Consider the following 15,322-nt stretch of genomic DNA (forward strand, 5'->3'; position numbering starts at 1 on the left):
TCTGATGCTAACCAATCTGCTATCGAACCGTTTTTCCCCCCTCTCTTGTTTTGTTTTTAAAGAGCAATATTGGAAACTTTTAGGCAGCAGGCTTCTCATTTTCATCCAGAACTGACCATTACATTAACAAGATAAACATCACAGATAAGTTAATTTAGGCCTTAAATGAAACTATTGGCTGTTGTCTCATTTTAAAGTGCTCTCAGCAAGCCAGTGTCTGTGCTCAGCCAGTGTCTATTTTGGGAAGGAAACAAACATTAGTTTGTAATACCACTCTGCAACCAGAGTGAACTGTGTGTTCTTGTTGTTCAATAAGACCAACAGAGGCAATGTTTCTCAAGAAAGTTGCATCAATTTCAAGAGAATCTCACTATTAAACTCTCATTCATATCATCAACACTTTTTAGCTTATTAACTGAATAGTTCTGCATATTGCTCTCCAATATTTGAAGCATGTAGCTTGTGAAAACGATGGTTTAAAAGGAGGTGGGCTACATTATTTTATGTGTAATGTTATTCAAATAATTTTCAGTAGCTACAGGTTCATGGCATTAATTAGACTTGAACTAAACTGCAATGTTTCTGCCAAACATGGTGATTTAAAGAGTTATGGTTTTAAATGGTTTTAAAATTCAATTTCAATTGTAATTCGATAAGTGCATTTGATAATGGATTCAGATTGAATAAAATGCTATTGAACACCAACCGTAAGAATGTGATTATTGTAGTTCTGTTTATACTGTATGTATCTCTATGGAGCTACTATAAGCAGGCTTGTGTTGTGAAGCGAGAAATGGAAGTATCTGCTGTATACTGCTGTAGAGACGCCTCCGTAGGGATGGCTCATTTCATGCCTTACTGACGTCTGCCTACGCTAAATACAAATTTTAAGCAGAAGAGGTTAGCCTGTACCTGCTACCTGACCAGAACCTGAGCCTCTGCATCAATGTATGTACAGTATACTGGGCACTTTACTGAATCTCTTATACAAGTGCAACTCTAAAGCATACAGTTTGATTTAAACAAATCCTCTTGGCTGAAGAGTTCATGTTTTTGAGACAAAAGTGTGGTTATGTACAGTATTTACCCTTTTAAGGCACATATACTCACAATATATATAGTTTGCTGTCAGTAATACTGGAAAATAAAGATTCCAACTTGAAAATCATAGTAGGAAAAGGTATTTTCAGAATGAGTGGTTTTATTCAGTGATCATTTAATGCATTGACTTCTAATACGTTTCAGTTGATCCTTGCTGTGACAGTTCAGTTGCTGTTGTTACCATGAACATCCTAGAAAAACAAGACTCCAAAGACTAATCTTTTGTGCAATGTGGAACTATTCCTTTAGCGTTACCTGAGGCTGACTTTGAAGACTCGGCCAATGTTTGTTTGAATTTGCATCCAAATTAGTTTTTACATTTCCATCTTTATGTATGGCATGACAGGACTATCATTTCTAACTAGCAAATGTACTCCTAGAAAAATGCCAAACCAGTGCTCGAGATCGGCAGAGTGGGCGCAATCAGGAAGTAAGCATTGACATACATTTATTTTCTCTGGCCTGACTGTTTTGATTGGACAGGGTTTTTATAGTCCTGCCACAGCCACAGATGACATTTTTACACTTTTTTTTCATGTCAGAGCATTCAATTTATTCATTGCTATCGGTATGTTACGAGTTATGTTTGAATAGAATCACCTACTCAACCTTTAAGTCAACTTGGATTTGGGGACTTGGGGAGATTCAGCACACTACTCAGAGATTCAAATCAGCCATTTTAGTTTGGATTTCTGACACTTTTAATAAGGGTACTATCTGAAGCTTATGATAAAGCAGCTCAAAAGAGCTGAAATCAGATGGACAAGAACTGCAGAGCCAGTTGTCTTTAAAGAAATACTGAACCCAGGTGATTTGATAGTTTACATTTTTAATTGTGATCTGACCACTTTAGACAGAGTAGCAGTATCAATTTTGGTATCAGCCTCCAGTATTGGTTGGGCCTTAGTGAGGGACTAACCCGGACCCTGGTGCACCTTAACGGCAGAGTTGGTCATTTGGAAAAATCACAGAGACTTTGACTTTGAACACATTGCCGAACCGAAATAGTCCCGCCTCCTTCGTTCAGACCCCTGTTCAAAGCCGCTCCCCCAGAACGAGTGCTCGGGTTCAGCAGAGTGCGCGCAGTCAGGAAGTAAGCATTGACAAACAGGCAGGCCATCCAATTATTTTCTCCAGCCTGACTTTTTTGATTGGACTGGGTTTTTACAGTCCTACCATGGCCACAGATGATATTTTTTATTTATTTTTTGTCAGAGCATTTCATGTATTTATTACGGAATGTTACGAGTATTTCAAATAATAACAAAAAGTCTTTCTGAATAGAATCACCTACTCAACCTTTAAGTTTGCTTCTAAAAAGGTGGAGAATCCATCACAGAAGTGTGAAATAAGCCAGTTTATAATGATATAGAATGTTCACGGCCATCTTCATTTGCATGTCAAGACCTTTATTTGTGTATTGGCTTTATTACCCCGGAAGGGGCACTGAGTCATCCTCCTCCTCACTCGTATCTTTTTCCCACAGCATAATTTAACTCAAACACCTGATCAACAGCTTTCTAGAATACCTACACAGCATATGATTCAGCAGGCATCAGCCGAGGAAAATAACTAGATAGAATGTGAATCTGCTCTCTGTAGGTAGCCTCATAAAAGAGCCTGTTAGTCACATGTCGTTATGGTTTGACAAGTGATTTCTTTTCGTAGTTGTCGTATGTAAATCTTCACTCTCTTCTGTTGATTGCAGCCCATATGTATCACACAGGCAGATTGTCTCCTGGGGAAACCAAGGCTCCATTATGTGATTGTAAATTCTTTCACTTTGTTATCTAAAGTGTGTTATTTTATCTTTTTTTTATTAAAAAGATGCATATGTCACCAAGACACAGTAGGACAGTGCTGAATAACCCTTCAGCTCATAACCATTCAGAACAGCTGCCAAGTAAGCATTCATTGTGAATGGTTGTTTCACTGTTGCTCTCTCTTCAGTGTTGATTTCACATGGTAGCTACAGTCTCACAGAGAGAATGCTCATTCTTCCAACACTGTATTATGAAGTATTTAGTATTCAGTATTATGAAACAATTGTCGCAGATTCATTTTCAGTCAATTCAGTAATCAATTATGGTCTTATTATTTCGGCATGTCTTAGCCGTTAGTCATTAAAAATGAATTGTATCAAAATTCAGATCTAGCTGTTTGTTACATTTTATTCATCTGATCTATTGTAACAATTCTTACTGCTGCAAAAAAAGAAGCCAAACCACAAGCTTGATAATTAAATAGCTTGACCTTTTGACTCCACAGACATTTGCTCTACATTTTTAAACCATTTTGTATACCAATCACTTGTTTGTAATGCCCACGTAGAAAGTATTTTACATTAAATTACTTGTTTGGAGAGTGTGGCACAGTGGATAAAAACAGAAAGTGTATCTGCAGCAAAGATTGAAGGCAAAATTACTTCCTGGCTTAAGATTTTTCTTCCACTAAAACAGGACCTTTTCTGAAGACACACAGAAGCTGTTCTGTTGAAGCACCTCAAACCTCGGCTTGTTCTCTTCCTGACAAAAGGAAAAACATATTAAATCTTTTTTTTCCTTGCATGTCTCTAAATGATAAATTTCAACATTTAATAATTACACCTGAACCTGATTAAACCACTGCTCTCCCTGAATATGAGGGACATACAACTGGATGTACCACATTAGGTTGTATTAGAAATATATCTGCAAAATGTGCTTCCATTCTTTGCTGAACCTTCAATCATGAATGCTGAGAGAGTCGACAAGACACAACGAGACCAGCCTCATAATTAGGAAGGACTCAAAAAAACAATTTCACCAGTGCTGCTGAAATAATTAGCCTAATGAGGTTCAAATAACAGCAATGCCTCTCTTATTATCTCCCTGTATTTTCCTATACGTATGTATATGTATATCATATATAGGCATGTACTGATATGTGTTCAATTTATGTGTGTTTATTTATGCCAAGGCAAAATTATTGCAGTTGCACTGAGATGAAACCTCAGAATACAGAAGCTTCTCTGGGGTACATTATGAAGTGAAAGCTGAAGGATTGTTTCGCTGATGCTAGAACACATTTTTGTTTCTGCCCCGATAATGCCTGATTTAAATATTTCATCTCCTTCTTCTGTTTGTTTATGACATGAAGAGTCTGTCTTATTACTGATAGGCATCAAAAATGAAGCAAAATTACAACTGATGATTTATTACAATTATTATTATCAACTGTTTTTGTAATCTCCCATATCAAGTGGCTTTGCATGAGCTGTTTACATCCCCTTGCATGAAATGAGCCAGCATTTCTGAGTCTTCTTTCAACTAATCTGTTGTTGTTGGTTTTCGTAATGACCTTTTTGCTCAGGACAGCACTGACTGTAATGAAAATGATCAGAGTCCCTCTGAGAAACCCACTCACAAACATAAATCCAAACAGAAGAAACAGTAGAAAGAAGGGAAAGCATCATTTGGACATACATTTCCAAAATTAAAATGTGATATATTTCAGTAGTCTGAAATCCTCTAAAACACATAAACATCATCCCTATAAAAGAACACAAAGCAAAATAATGATCAGAGGAGGGAAATAGACACTGCCATGTCCCTGCATCAGATGCAAGAAAGACAGAGTTCCCTGATGAAGCCCTTCAGAGAGTCAGCCATTGTCAAGATACACAAATTGACATACTGCACTGCACAGTCTCTTGAATATCGACTGGACCACTATTCAAATAGTAGGCTTTCTCTCTCCAGCAAATAAAAATATGATATTGATATTGCCTTATATCACATGCTAAAGGTATCAGGCAACATGGCATTCAGACATCCCTTATTAATACATATAAAAACTGAAAGCAACCCTCAGTGGTGCAACCGATTTCAATTAGTCACACCTTTGCGGTTATTCGTGGCACAACAAACAAGTCAGCAGTGTCCCATTTTTTGCGTGAGAAATCGGTCTTGCCTAATGGCTGGTATTGGTGGAGCATTGGTGAGTCATTCATGTCACAAGTCAAAGCAAATAAGGTGAGATCTGTATGTTTCATCAGATTATGCTTGTTTGTACAGTAAACCAAAAGGATGGTACAGGAATCTTCTAACATGGCGATGTTTTTCCTGTGTGTCTGTCGGGGCAAAGCCATCTCTCTGTAGCTATATAAATAAACAGCACCAGCCACCATCATGAGAATTCTCATCCATATGAAACACAACACAAGCTCAGTGAAATGGATACCTTGTGTTGGATATTTAATCAATGACAACAAGTTAATTGTTGGACTTGTGAGAATTTGTGCTGTTTGAGTCTTGCGATTGTGACTAGTTATCTTCCAACATGATACAATCCATCCATTTCCAGGTAGACACGATCATACTGTTAATCGTAATTAAGCTAATGATGACAAGATTAGATTCTCATTATATGGATGCCTGGAGAAATGAAAGATAACAGCATAAACTCGACAAGTTAAAAAGATGAAAAGAAGAGTACTGGCAGTTTATGACAAAGACAAAGAGAAATGGAAATTGTGGTGTCAATTTAATGAATCATGAATTTTGCATAATCACTTAGTGGTAGAAGTGTTACCGACAAGGGGGAACATTCCTCCTCATGAATATCTAATTGACCTTGTGGTAGAAAGAATTAAGAGATCACAGACTGAAAACTTCCTGAAATTGCTAATTGTTTATATCTACATTACACACCTTTTCAGTTGCAAAGAGCCAACATTTTTAATATATCATGAGGCTGATTTTCGACCCCCGGATTGTCACTTTGCCATCAGCAATCGGTGTGTCATATGTTACGCTTTTATTATTAACCTTTTGATGGATGTGTGCTGAGAAAACATTAAAATGTAAATTCCATTCAATTCTATTTCCTGAGTCGCCATGCCACAACTGCTGCTGAGGCACCTTATCTTTTAAAGCTTAATCATCTCTCATCATATGTAGCCTCTGCCTGCTGTAAAAGGTGGTCATGGGGGCCAAAACCATTAAAGAGTACTCCTCACTCATGCATCTTACCCATTTAAGTACCCGTATTTCTCACCATCATATTTTCAGTTCACATATAATTAGAGTCGCACAGCAGAACCCACCCCTTCACCTTTTCCAGAGAAAATCCTTAGACTCAACCATAGTAAATCTTCACCAAGGGTCCCTGCGCTACGCTGCTTTAAATCACAGACCTGCCCATCGACATGTTTCTATAAATAGCCTGCTGGGTTTGTACAACTGAGCCTTTACACTGATGGCAGACATGACACGGGCGCATACTTCCCTTACAATGAATAACAAGAAATGCCTCTTGCTTATTTCCTCACTGCCTTCAGCCTTTCCTTTGGAAGGGGTTATTTTCATGTTATATTCAATCAACATCATCAATTTAATTTGACACTAGTAAAATAATTTCAACATTGATAATGTTGCTGGAAGTGTTACATAAGCAATACAGATAATTTCAGAGATTGTTTTCAATATCGTGTGATCTTTTACATTTTTATGACAAGTTGTGAACATCAGGTATCTTAATTTGACTCATAATGATTTATATTTTTAAATTAAACGGTTGGAAGAGTTCGGTTGTTTTCATCCATTCAGTGTCCTTAAATAAAAAAGAAAAGAAAAGGGTGGCTATGCTATGATTATACTCAATCTCCTGGAGCAATCACGATGTAGACATGTGTTCAATAGAAAGAGTGGTTTGCCTCGGGCACGACCTGATTGTATTGTTTCCTTTCAATTGATTTGAGGAGGGGGGGGCTCAAAAGGCATCATATAAGTTGGCCAGAGGATAAACACATCCACTGCAGCAGAGTGTTTATTCTTCAAAACACAGTATTTGTATATGTGGTTAAGCAGGGGGCTGCACGGTGGTGTAGTGGGTAGCACTGTCGCCTCACAGCGAGAGGGTCCTGGGTTCGATTCCCGGGTCGGCCCGGGTTCCTTCTGTGTGGAGTTTGCATGTTCTCCCCGTGTAAGCGTGGGTTCTCTCCGGGTTCTCCGGCTTCCTCCCACAGTCCAAAGACATGCAGGATGGGGATAGGTTGATTGGTGACTCTAAATTGCCCGTAGGTGTGAATGTGAGTGTGAATGGTTGTCTGTCTCTACATGTCGGCCCTGTGATAGACTGGCGTCCTGTCCAGGGTGTACCCCGCCTTCGCCCAATGTCAGCTGGGATCGGCTCCAGCCCCCCCGCGACCCTAAATACAGGATAAGCGGTAGAAAATGGATGGATGGATGGATGGTTAAGCAGGGCTTGAAGACCTCCGGCACGGTGCCGGAAATCCGGCGTAGCAATATTTTGGTGAAGTGTTTTTTTTTTTTTTTTTAACTGTAACCAGTCGTTTAAAGTGATAGTTCCAACTACCAATGGTACTCAAGGTAACCAAGGAGTTCTAGCCAATCAGAGCAGAGTAGGGCGGGCCTTAAGTTTCCAGGCACCTCGGACCGGGACAACGTAGCCAGAGCGATTGATAACATCAGCCCAAAGGCAGCCCTGCACACTTTTCATTCAGACAAACTAATGCGACTGCCACAGTTGTTAGATTTCATCAATGAGACCAACATTAATCTAATAAAAAGAATTTAACCAGCCAGCGGCAAACCTCTAAAAGCGTGCGGATAAGTTACTTGGCTCGTTTTTCTCCCCCGGGATGACGACAGAGGTTGGCCCTGGGCGATCAGATCAGTAGACCGGCGCTGCCGCCGCTGTGACAGCCGTTGCCCTGGTCACCGGTCGCGGCTCCCACAGACTCTGCACTGGATTAAACTGTGACTTTCTCGCATGAAAAATATTAAAACTGTGACGTGTTAACAGCGCTAAAGCCAGAATTAAAACAGCTTTTAGCAGCTTTACTGCTATCGCTGTCGATTGCCGCGAACTAGCGATAGCGATGCTCATAGGCGTAATTTATGGGGGGGATGGGTGGGTTGCAACCCACCCAATAATCCAAACCAGCCACCACAACCCACCCAATATGATATCACAATTATTGATATTGAATGTTCAGCATTATAATCACAACAGTGTGGTAGATTTTCTCAATTTACCAGTAAAAAATAGTGACGTTTGTCTGTGCCCCCTCCCGCTCTGAGATTTGGTTTCGCCCACCTTGCCGGACCTGCGCTTCTCTACTGTCTCTCCGGTCTCTCCCGGTCTCTCCCCGCATCAGCGGTGGTATGAAGAAAGCACGCGAAAAAAAGCAAAAGAACAAAAGTATCTTCCCAACAGGAGGTAGCTACTGCTAGGGCTCCAGTGCCACCACTAACGGTTGCCCCCCCCCCCCCCCCCAGCCGGCGAGTTCGACAGTGCGTGTGCGTATAGCCCCGTTCACATACGTCGCTACTCGCCCGTCACTCGCTTTCTCGCTGAATTCTACTCGCTGGCAAAAAAAAACTCACTGCCGCCGGCGGCGACTTCAAGCGACAACTCTCTGTGGAACTCTCTGTTGACGGCAACTGTCGATCATCTCTATTCTACATTGTGATTGGTACTCGCTTCACTCGCATCGCAGAAAGTTAAAATTATTTGATCTCCGATCGACCACATCGCATCGCCTGGCCTGGACACATTCCGCTAGAACACATTCACATTCATTGACAGTTGTCGCTCAGAGATGGGCGAGTGACGACGTATGTGAACGAGGCTTCAGTCAAAACCAAAACACCAAGGAAGGCTGAGGAATAGTCACCCACTTTTATTATTATTATTATTATTATTATTATTATTATTATTATTATTATTATTATTATTATTATTATCATTATTAATAATAATAATAATAATAATAATAAACAAATTGTGTTTTAGTCATTTTTGTTCTCATCTTTTCTTGAATGCTTAAACTCCTCAACCCCATTTAGTATGTCAACATTTGTATCAGTACCAGCAGTTTTTAAGAAATTGGTCAGTAATTGATATGTCATATTTCGTTTCTCAGAATTCACCAAATTGATGCATTAAAATGAAATTATTCAAAATTTTCTCCCGGGGGGGGCATGCCCCCGGACCCCCCTAGAGGATCGCAATCCCCCCACCATAGTCTCCAAAGATCCTGTGGGAAACACTACAAACCCATTTGTAATCGGGACAAAATACTTAAAGTTAGAGACAATTAAGGACCATGAGTCCTAACAAGAACACTTGCACACACTTTGTACGTTCAAGACCCATTTTTATGCATTTTCTGAGTCGGTCAACTTTATTTTAGGCACAAACTATATATCTGGGCTGGTAAACCCAAACCTGCCGCAGTGGCTGGTGGCCAAAGAATATATATATATATATATACACACACCTGCTTCACAGGTGGAAATCTCAACCACCCCAATGTTCAACTCAAAGTTACGCTAATTTCTGAGGTATTATACGTTAGCATTAAGCTAGCGGACTTTATGCTTAGTGATACTGGCTGTGTGTGTTTTGAATGTTGTTTCAAACTATAATGTGGGTTTACTCTCAAAGTGCACCAGATTAATTCATTTAGATTGCAAATGTTCAGAATTTTCTTCTCCCCAATGCATAAAAAAATTTCAGGCACAGGATTTTTTCCTGCTTCAAGCCCTGGTTAAGTGTATACGTGGTTAAGTGTGGGGTTTTAGAGATTTGTAGATAGAACTGTGGATCGCTCACAGAAACCATACTGAACATCATCATGAGCCCTTACGGTTTGAACTTTGTGAGTACTATTGTACTATTATACTACTGTATGTTTTCATGTCAATTGTCATTGTTAAATTAATCGGAGATACACGTGATGATGAGGCCAAAACCTGTACTGTATTAGTAGTGAAAAGTAGTTACGAAAATCAGTTTTTACCCTCTTTTTACCCTTCAAATCTGAATCAGTTGTGTCCAGCGTTTGCTATATGGATCTACTTTACATAGTGACTGCGGCAATAAGTAAGACCCCAGCCTGACACACCATGCCCACACATTGCTGTGTGTGTAGGAGGGGGATTGGATGACAAGTCCAGGATATATAGTGCTCGACTCAAGCTTGCTTGGTATTCCTGTGTATTTCAAAAGCCCCATAATTCACACAGAAAGGTGGTTTTTATGTGTAAGTCCCGCAGTATGCAGCCTACAGTCAACAGGGGCGTTTCATGTTGCATTGTAACGCATGAAATTCCTACCAGCTGTGATAGCTACAACAGCAACGAGATGGATGAAGAGGTCTTTGTGCTGCATCTATTTGATTTCCCCACCCCCCAGAGCTACACACAGGAGCCATCTCCAGCTAATGATCCTTCACAAATTAAAAAGCTGCAGCCCTGAAACCAAAGTCATCCCCTCCCATCCATCAAAACATGCCTATCACTGGGCCAGTCTGTATTAGGAGTGACCTAATCCTGTGTTTCTCTTCTCACACCCTAATGACACACTGCATAAGTTATCAGTGGGAAGGGACAAAGAGATCTAAAGACCAATTTATCACAGCCCTTCAATGAGTTTGGACGGATTGAGCATCTGATTCGTGGACAAAAAAAAGGTCTATATACTGTATAGATGCCAATGATTATGTGTGTAATTGTCTCTTAGCTGCCCAGTGGTTACACCGATCAATCGATGTAGATTTGAAGTGGTGTAGCTAACATACCTCATTAGGACTTAGCTCCTCTCTTTTCCTTCTCTCACAGTTCACTAGATGTGGTTGCGGCATCAGAGAAAATTATTTTATTCAAATTAGAGCCTCGGTTCGTACGGACACATGGCAGTACATGGCTTTGAATTTTCTGTCGCCCACAGATATGGCCTAAGAGCATTTATCATGGCTGGACAGACTTGTGTGCCTTCCTGTGTGCTATTGGTCATGGAGGCTTGGGAGTAATAGGTGGAAAGCAAAGTCCTCTTCCACTGCCATGTACCAACACCCCTCACAGGCACCCAGACCCACTGTAATCTCTCACACGAGTGAACTTAAATTAAACTGGAATTCTCAGGTGTCAGAAATGTATGAGCTGCCCCTCTTCAATCGCCAGTTGAACTCCTTATAAGCACTTATTGTTTGGGGGGTGTTTTTTGCCCTAAAGCACACACACATCTTATACACTAGGATAAAGTTTGCTTCACATGAGATAAATCAGCATCCTTAGACGCCACAGCACAACATGAATGACAGTCATCATTTATTAATGTTCAGTCTGCTATGCAATTACATTCAAATATTTAGTTTGAATTTGATTGCTTGAGTCATCTCACAATTAATGTGACGCAATGTGACATCAGTGAGAATGGAAAAGAAATCAAATTTCACAGAACACAGACTTCACAAGTGTCCGTCGAGACCTAATCGGGTGGCTTGCCTCTGCTGACAGGAGCAGATCTGGAATAGGACAGATAAATAGCTTGTTTGTCTACACTAACGAATGATTTGTGGCTCAGTAGCTCTATGATGGAAAACACACTGTGTGTGTGCGCGCGTGCTTGTGCTTCCCACACATTGTCATTAGAATTTACAAGCAGCACTATATTCATCACTTCATTAGTCTCTTATTTCCCAGGTCTGACTTCAGTCAAAAGCTGTATGCAATACAGCTGCGTTAGGTGTGTATTATTCTGTGTTCTGCAGTTCTTTAAGATTGATCTACAAGCTGCAACCACGATGTATGGAGAGTTATTGTTGTGAAACAAAAATAAGTATAACTGAGAAGTTGTTTTTGCCATGAGTACTTTCACACAGAACAAGCATATTAGGCGGCAATGTCGTTTTTTCAGATAGAGATTGATTTTTCTGAGCTTTCACACGGAGAATACAGGCATCAACCAATAACATATACTATACTATATTGTACAACAACACAGAGGCACCTTGGTCTGAATATGGTTTATTGATATGGCCATATCTGACAATTCCAATGATAATGATGATACAAATAATAATAGTTGTATTCATAGACCACTTTTCAAGCAATAAAAACATACACATTAAAAGAAAGTAAATGATAAAGGACAAAACGCATACATAAATACATGAAACAAACTAAACATTATTGTCTTTGTAAAGGTAGCATTTATGGCTGAGCTGTTGTATTGGATTGCATTAGATTAACAGTTGTAGTCATTAAATTATATTTTCTATCTCCTATCAATGAATCACACAATTGCACTTTTCCACAATACTGTATCTTTGGCTAAATAAACAATGCCACCTGCTGCCAGCCTCTATTAATTGAATCTGGGCACAAAACTGTGTCAGCGAACTAAGTGACATTTCATTTTGTTGTCATAACCAAATAGATCACTTAATTAACTGTGAGAAATGTCAAATATACAACAGTGGGAGCACAAATAATTTTAATGCGTGTCTTCAGATGTAGGAACAGGCCTCTAGCATCATAGCTTAAGGGTCTATCAGTATGTTTTCCACACACACACAGGTTAGGTCCTCGTCTCAGTAAAGTTGTTGCTGTTCAGCAAGGATACCTGTACAACAGTGCTATGATCAAAGTGCTAAAGGTAACAACATAGAAGTTTTTTTTTTTTGTGTGAAATTGAGTCATGCTATGCAGAGTCGTGGTGAAGTCTGAACAGGTGAGTCTTGAGCTGAATTGGAGGAGCGAAGCACTCGCGTCGGGGCGTGTGGTTTGACGAGTGTTTGGAGGTAGATGGGTGCTGTTCCATTGGTGGCCTAGAGGGGCAGTTCCATCATCTTGAATTGGATGCGTGCTGCAACAGGGAGCCAGTGGAGGTCACGGAGGAGGGGGGTCACATGGGAGAATTTAGGTAGATTGAAGACAAGGCATGCAGCAGCATTCTGGATACGCTGCAATGGTTTAGTCGCCGAGGCTGGAAATTCCAGCCAAGAGAGAGCTGCAGTAGTCAAGACAGGAGATCACCAGTGGACCAGGAGTTGCATCCTTTGTGAGGAAAGACTGGATACTGCGGATGTTGTAGTAGAGGGCAACTCTGCAGGATATATATATATATATATATATATATATATATATATATATATATATATATATAGTGTGTGTGTGTGTGTGTGATGGCAATGCGGCTGTTGAATTTTGAAAGTCTCCCTCGCTGTTCAAGTAGCAGGGGTGAGTTCTTGTAGACTACTACCTGGGGGGTGAAGTAGGGACTGTGTTGGTAGCAGACGATTGGTGGATGAACAGTGGAGATGTGTAGCAGATAGCTCTGAGGCACACAGGAGAGCTTGTTAAGGAGGTAGCCGAAAAGGATAATGGAAGCTTCTCACTTCACTGTCTGCTAAAGGGCCTGGACAAAAAGGGGGGAAAAAAATCTGCTCTGAGAATAGACATGCCCTCAACACAATGGGCTCTGGTACTGTTTGTTAGTCAGCCTCCCCTCCCCAAATTAAAATCATATGGCTCTGTAACAGCTGCCAGTGTGTTTTTTTTTTCTGTAGAGCTGAAGTTATCACTTCACAGACATGTTCTGGACACAGAGGCCAGAGAGCTGAAAGGCAGAAAAAGCTGTCAAGAGGTGGAGGGAACAACAGAGCAACAGTACAGCAGGAGAGGTCAGGCACTGTCGTTTATTTCTCTCAAACAATCGTCCTTTCTGTTTCTCTGTCATTTGTATCTCCAAAGCATGTGACAGCAACTATAAAACAACGAAATAGTGTTGAACATGTTCCATATGTATGTCTTGGAGTCCTTGCCTTTGTCATACTTGGTTAACCATCAGAAAGGCTGATTGAGTTCATCCCATGGGGAATAAGGGAAATGGGACTCAGCAGGGTGTTCTTGTGGATTAATGTCACAGGTTGTAGCTGAGTGATTGTTTCCTTGCCCAATTTAATTGAATTCCTCATGCTTCATACACAGCCATTACAGGCCGAAGATAGCCTGATTAGTTAAGTCAAGCCTGTACCCCGGTGACAGTTCTTTGCCACACCAAATGATCAGGGAATAGGAAATGGGGAAAGATTCTTGCAATCAGTAAAAATACAGACTTTAACGCCATTGATTGCCCAGCCGACTTATGTGCCCATTTATTTAGTCTCCCAGCTTAAAGTTGCCTGTCAGATATATGGAAAGAAGGTAATTGGGTTCAGTGTGTTGTTCACACATCTCTGGCACAGCTCAGAGGAGACCACACAAGTTTTCAACTGTTTATTAAATAAACTGAAAGATAATATCAAATATGTAAATAAGTAACATCAGGAGTGTTTGAATAGAGAATGCCTCTATTGTCGTTGCACATTGTTGGAGATTTGCTGTAAATCTCCAAAACATACACTTATATATACACCCACACACACACACACACTTTCTAAATAATAGTGGAGATAAGATATGTGCTGATAAAATAAGTGCATAGTAAAAAGATAAATAGTATTTCTTGATTTTGTTTGAGGTTATTTATAAAATAGCTAATAACTTATAACTTATAAGTATTGTATCTATTCTGGAACTAACTAGAAGCTGTGGCAAAGACCAAACAACATGTTAAATGGAGCTTGTGTAGTAATTTGCAGCAGTAGTTTTGAGAGAAACTATTTTTTAATTGTTTATTTATTTTCATTATAACACTGCATCTGCTCATGACAGCTCAGATATGGTTGTTGTATTTTTGTGCTTAGGGTAAGGCAATTCAAAGTACTGGAAACATTGCGGCCTTGGTAAATATTGAAGTCAATGCTGACACAAGAAGGGAAATATTCCCTTTCTCAGTGTTAAACTAAAACCACAATCTTGCCCTTACCGGTAACCAAAGAATTTCAGCAGCCATTAAGCTGTCTCACACCAAGCACAGATGTTTGTCCAAAAAATATGCATGCAAATGCATAAAAACGGATCTTGGGTTTTTGTGAATGCATCCCCTCTATGGGAAAGGATATTCAGACACACCTTGATTTCAGCATCTTTCGGCCTGTAGAAATATATATTTGCCCAATGAAATCTTTTGATCCAAGCCATATCATACCTCCAGGTAGCTTGCTGCTAAAATGGGAGAACGTCTTATAAATTTGGTTTCTCAGCATCCACTATTGGATGACGACTTAAGATCGCCCAGCAGCTGGGATATGATGCATATTGTAATGTGCCATTAAATTTGGAGTTCTGACATAAGTTTATGTATTGTGTAGTTAACATTAGCATTTTTTGGGGGACGAAAACGGAACACTACAACACAGATCATTTGCAGCAGATCCGGTTAGCAAAGTTATCAAGCAGAATATTTACATGCAGAATTTCCATACTCCCCATTGCATTTTTACATTGCACTAGCGAGAAGCTGCTTTAAGCCTGACCACATGCAT

The 15,322-nt window shown here is 40.0% G+C and overlaps 1 protein-coding gene across 2 annotated transcripts in view; it reads left to right on the top strand.

The window, feature by feature from the left end:
* The window catches only part of asic1c (acid-sensing (proton-gated) ion channel 1c), a 91,399-nt gene that overhangs the window by 38,810 nt on the left and 37,267 nt on the right, over positions 1-15,322 (top strand). The window lies entirely within an intron of this gene.

This window comes from Eutrigla gurnardus (assembly GCF_963514095.1).
Source record: "Eutrigla gurnardus genome assembly, chromosome: 4".
NCBI lineage: Eukaryota > Metazoa > Chordata > Actinopteri > Perciformes > Triglidae > Eutrigla > Eutrigla gurnardus.